General features: G+C 39.9%; 1 pseudogene; it reads left to right on the top strand.

The window, feature by feature from the left end:
* Window positions 1-2,360: 2,360 nt before the first annotated feature.
* The window catches only part of LOC112943257, a 10,967-nt pseudogene continuing 7,400 nt past the window's right edge, over window positions 2,361-5,927 (top strand).

Raw genomic sequence — 5,927 nt, 5'->3', positions numbered from 1 at the left:
ATAGTCAATTAATTTGAASAAATCTAAGCAGGCTGAATCTAAGCAGGGCCAAGCAAATATTCCTAACAATCAGGCAACACCTATATTGAATGTTCAGATTAAAATTATAACTAGATAGAATTAAAATTCAAGTGAAGCCTGTTTGCCTTGAACCATTTTCTTGGAAATAATCACTGCTGAAGTACATATTGAGCCATTTAGTGTGACCTTTAAAAGAATGCCTCTGAGTGCTGCTCCCTGGCTCAGATGTTAATATGCTAGTCATGCTGGTGCCCGGCTCCCAAGAGCTGAAAGAGCAGCTGCATTTGCATCCATCTGTGGGTGAAGAGGCCTAGCTTAGAGCTGAGGGTGCTTCTCAGATCCCAACTGTACATACTTAGTGAGCGATAATACAACAAACACTAATTATGTTGATGAACATGCATAAAGGTAGAGGGTTTTTTAGTATGATTAGCATGAAATATCTTTATGTATATGACAGGAATTGTAATATAACAGAAAATAATTTGTTCATCAAAGACGCTAATTACGGCAACATCAATGCGCCTCAGCAGTAATCGGAACTGTTCTGGCAGCTGCTGTACAAAGACACCAGAGCAGACAGTCACTGTTTTCCCGAGAGATTATGATGTGAACGGGTGAGTTGCAGGGCAAGAAGGGAAATGGTCACTGTGGGGAAAGTTTCTCAGCTAATATCACATGTTTGGGTATAGTGCTAAGGAATAAAATTGAATCCTATTTGACTTCTCTGCATGTTCCTGCTTGCGCGCGCGCACTCTCTCTCTCTCTCTCTCTTTCTCATTTATTTCATTTATAATATGATCAAATTACAGAGGGAAAAGGTCAGGAATAGGAGCTCTCCCTTGGAGGAGTTCATGGCATCTGACATGGGTCTCAATCCCTTCAATTCTTGTGACAGAAGCCAGCATTCAGATGCTTGGGCGTTTAGAAACGTCATCACCGTCTGTCTTCAGTAATAAAAGGGCAAATGAACATTTTGTATTCAATGTTACTCAAGCCCTTAAGACTCTTGACATRTAAATATAGCACTGGTACTGATGAGGAGTAATCTGTGTTTTCAGGCGTTTTGCTGTTATGACATATTCTGCCCCATGATCACRAAAGAAGGTCTGAGCGCTGTTCTGCGCCGCAGTGGGAAGCTGCTTAAGCCACATACGTGGGTAGCAGAACAGAAGAAAACTYGTGTTTTATTAATATCATTATTATTACTACAAATTTTATCCCAGAAAGACCATAAACTTTTTTTTTCCTTTGCCTTTTCTGTTTGCTTTCCAAATATTCCAGTAATGACCCATCAGGGAAGTGTTTTGAACTGAACTCTGTGTGCTAGCGGAGTCTCAGCTGTAAGAGTAATGCAAAGTTTGAGGTACTCGATCTCTTTTCCTTTTCTCCTGTCAAGGGGGACTTCAAAGTGCTTTTTTCAGATGGCTGATGCCACATGTGGATGATGTTTGTCTGCACAGACTGGCACCGATGGCTGCTGCTTGCCGAGTTGGTGTTTGAATGACATGTTTGAAAAGACACAGCTACGGGCTAAAAAAGCCTTAGTCCTGGCTGCGCTTTCTGCTGCACAGGAATTGCGTAGGGAATTAAGTCGGGTTCTTCTGTCTCGTTTGTGTTGATCAAGAAGTACTGGCTGCTCAGTCCTCATCTGTGGCTATTAGCTGTTGTAGTTGGCCTCGGTGAAGGACTTTCAAAAGTGAATCCACAGAAAGTAGCTAAAATAATGTGCGGTTTCCAGTGCATACTGGATATATAAATTTAGCATATAAGTATGTGTGTTACATAACTATAGCAAGGAGCTCTAATTTAAAGTAAATAGCTTACTAGAGCCCTAAGACGTCATGAACACCCAATACCCATTTGCTTTTAGAGACGAATGTTGATAATAAGAGCAGATAAATGGCATCTTACAAATACTCAAAACCACACATTTGGTGTGTTTGCTTGTTCTGTTTGGTTTTCTGGTGATGCTATACAGAAAATCCTCGGGTATGGGGGGGAAATACCAATAAATCTGCATATAAATATCTAAGAGTTGGCTTTAGAGGACAGCTTTGTTACTGTAGAAGCATTTCTGGAATTTAAAGGACTTYGATTTTGCTTAGTTTTCACACCTTTCTTTCTTCTATCATTTCCTTGTCATTTCCTTCACATATATTGGATTTATCAACAGTATCTTTAAAAATAAGGTATAATAATAGCATAATAGACATGCAAAGAAGCATGTGAAACAACCTTGACTAGCCTGTAGCTCACCAGGCTGGAGTTCTCATACTGACCTATGTAAATTGTTCATTTCTCTTAATGCTGAAAATTAAACTGCAGCTTCATCTGAGTCAGCAGCAAAACTGCATCTTCCCTGCTACCACTGGGGCCTCCCTGCCTTCTAGAGACACCCGTGATTCCCTAGCAGATGATTCTCCTCTGCGCCAAGTCTGCTGCTCGTAGGTAAGGCAGTTCCTTCTCCAGCTCACATCAGGTGTCGTGCTGTCGGGGTGCCAAGGGTGGCTTCTTATTAGCTCTGTGCAGCTCTGTGGCAGTGCGAGGAGGCCCTGGTCTCTAGGGCTGGCAGTTGGATAGCTGTCAGTTTTGTGTAGCCAGAGTAAAAATGAGCAGTATTTTTTTGTGCAATTCCTTCATCAGAGGTTATCCAAAAACTTTATTTTTTTCAGTTTTGCTGGTGTACTTAACTGTACAAGGCAATAATTATCTGAGATAGAAGTCTACTGTACTTTGACTCCCGTTGGCAGAGAAGCTCATTACACCCCCATTGTAATTATTACCATCTTTACGTGTACCTCGTTAAATGCTTCAGAAGCAGGCAACCAGGAGATACTGCTTTAAGAAACTATTTAAGTAATCAGGATGAATTATGTAAGATACTGTGTTCTCCCTATTTGCCTCTAAATCTTGCAAAAATCTTGCATGCATAATAGTGAAAATTATAGAAATAATAGTACAACGTCTAGCAGTGTTCTGATGCTTTTTCAGTATGTGTTTAGTGATACAAATTTAAATCTTGGAGTAGCCTTATTAAAGGTAATACAGGAGCACGTGCTACGGGCAACAGCCCAATGGTACCTCTGCCTGTGAGGGGGCCCAGAGGTGGAAACACAAATAATAATAACGAATAATCATCATCTTGCCCTTAAAATTACAGGCATTGCTGTTCTCTCACTGAAGCTGTACATAATGCAGGTCTCAGAAATCACGTTGCAACTTCAGGCTCTTGGTGTGCATGAGATGGGCCAAGGCCAAGGAGCTGAAAATCGTCATAACCAGAGCGTTCCCTGACTTGCCCATTTGTCTTTGACAGCTCCTCTCTGTTGCGTGCAGGATATAATGTAAACCTTCCCTGGAACATGGATTTCATTGTAGTGCTGAAGGGCTTCACTTCCAAAACGCTCTGTAGTAGCTTTCAACATGTGAAAGCCCACTTTGCTAGTAAAGATAAGCTGATTTTTTTTTAGGAATGTGTTTCTGCTCTGCAAAGTGACTCCTAAAAGAACTCAGTTGTCAGAYGAATCACAGTGCCAAGGGGTTTATTTAACAGCAGGACAGGACCTACAAACTCTGTATTGGCTTGAAAGATAAAGCAGATAGATTTAAATAGTAGAAGATAAAGCAGAAAGATTTAGGCACTGCCACTAACAAAGATGCTGCTCTGTGAAAGCTTCATATTTTTAGCACTTTTATAGCCCTGGCAATTACGGAGGGATTGCACGTGTCTGAGGGTGCTATCTGAAAATAAGGGACTACGCAGGTTGTGTGGCACGGAGAGGGCAAATTTGACAAATTCACTGACAAAACAAAATCCCATTTAATTTASCACACTAGAGCTGGGTTTGTACTGGCTAGCAAAATCAAGCTGTTGGAAGCTGAAATTAGTTAATTAGTTGTTTGCAGTGTGAGTGTACATCAGATCTGGTGAATAAAGAAATACCACTGTTAGTTTGTTTGTGTTTCTCAAAAAAAATTGTCAAAGTATGCTTTTTTTTTTTTTTGTCTTTTTTTCCTCACTGAAATAGAAGTATTGATGTGCAGCATCTTGCCCTCTTGCAAGACAGTTATAGCAAAACTCACCAGGCTGAGTGAGGCAGCAGTGGGGGTCTCGGGTGCCTCCTTTGCATCCTAAATGTAGTAGAGAGAGAAGCTGTTTAAATTGGAGATATACACAGGTCTATTTAGGAGTGCAGGTTTCTGATTCTCGGGAGTTATTGAATTAAGATCTCATTTAGACTTTGTCTTACCTATTAGTGCACACTTGACTATGAGGCATTCATCCACATGCCTCTGGTGATTTATTACATAACAGCTGTTTCAATTAAACATTTTACTTTCAGGCACAATGAAAAGAGCAGTGATGGTTTGACTCAGTAGAAAGTTTTAAAAGCATGTTAAATATTTAAACAAATTTTTCTTCCTCTGATTACTCCGAGAGGCATCCAGGGTGCATCATCTGTTGGAGATCATATAAAACCACTGCAGAGATTGCTTTTAAATATATAAAGTACCCAGCCCCACCCGTGTTTGGTGTTAGCAAAGTTGCCATTCATTTTTGCTTGCTCATTATTATTTTTTTCCTATTTAAAATCCTTTCAGATTCTTTTATTGGCTTATCCTATTCTCTCTTTTAGTGGTGGAAGTGAGTTTGAATAATGACAATTTTGATATTTCGGGGAATATTAAGGTATTGTGGTGCTGCGGTTTTGCTGAAAATGTGGAATTTTAAGAGACCCTTATTAAACACTGAGAAGAGCTGAATGTTTCTTTTAATATCTATCTCAAAGCAATTTGAAAATTTTTTTTAAACTTAAATTTTTCTCTAGTATTCTTGCCTTTTCAGAGAGGCTGTTGTTCTTAGCAGAATAAGTCTGGGGAATGTTCAGCATTTCATGGGGAAGATCCAGCAATCCCACTATTATATGTTGAGTTTGGCCTAATGACAATTCTTGTATGATTATCCACAGGAAAASTAGATCTCTGGGAATCCTGATAAATACAGCTCTGTAAAGCAGGAATTGTGAGTTAAGGAGTGTAATCTCGGGCTTTTGGAGAAAACTTGCCTAAGTTACAAATGTTCATTTTATTCTGTTTTTTCCATACTTTGAACATGGCTACATGTCCTTCAATTTTCTTTACAGAGATGGTTATATTTTAATTTAGTTGTATTGTGTCATATTGACATTTCCTTTATAGAGTAACTGGAGAACTCTAGGTGATTTTTTCTGCTGAACAGTTATTTACTGGCAGGGATTTGTGCTGTGCTTATTGCAGGATGGAATAACTTCTCTTTGCCAACCGTTAGGGAGTTCAGCAGGATAAAGATACCTGTTTCTGGGAGAGCTGGTGATTTTACAGCTCCTGATGAGCCGTGTTGGTCTACCCAGAAGCCTGAAGAGTTAAAGTGCTGCTTGAGAAATTGCAGCTTTTCATGTTACAGGGAGCCTCTCTCCCTGCTAACAATTTATGGGCAGGCTGGGCTGCAGTCAGGCCTCTGGTTTTCAGATGGTGAAAGATGAGCAGGGAAAGTTTTATCTCTGATTCTGTCTTGGGCAGCCAAAGCTAATATTGTTTCATCTTGCTGAGGTTTGTTAAACAAACCATCTACAAAGATCAGATTTATTTAGCCATTATTGAATTACTCCAGCTCCTATAAAGCGGGAGGCTGAAGCGCACCGAAGAGGATGTTGTAAATAGAGAGCTTTCCATTTCTATTGTATAAACAGAGCTTAGTATCACAGATTCGTGCATTTGGGTGCTGCGGCTGTCTTACTACTGAAGTGCTCCAAATAAGGTCTCAAAATAGAGTGTTTAGCTTTTCCAGGTACCAAGCAAGATAAGCAACTAGAGAGATTAGTTTCTTCTTCTTTCTAAATCTGGTTTGATAACAAAGTGTGGTG

Source organism: Nothoprocta perdicaria, unplaced genomic scaffold (genome assembly GCF_003342845.1).
Source record: "Nothoprocta perdicaria isolate Ctin4 unplaced genomic scaffold, notPer1 scaffold_143, whole genome shotgun sequence".
Classification (NCBI taxonomy): domain Eukaryota; kingdom Metazoa; phylum Chordata; class Aves; order Tinamiformes; family Tinamidae; genus Nothoprocta; species Nothoprocta perdicaria.
This window is presented reverse-complemented; position numbering and strand designations above follow the sequence as displayed.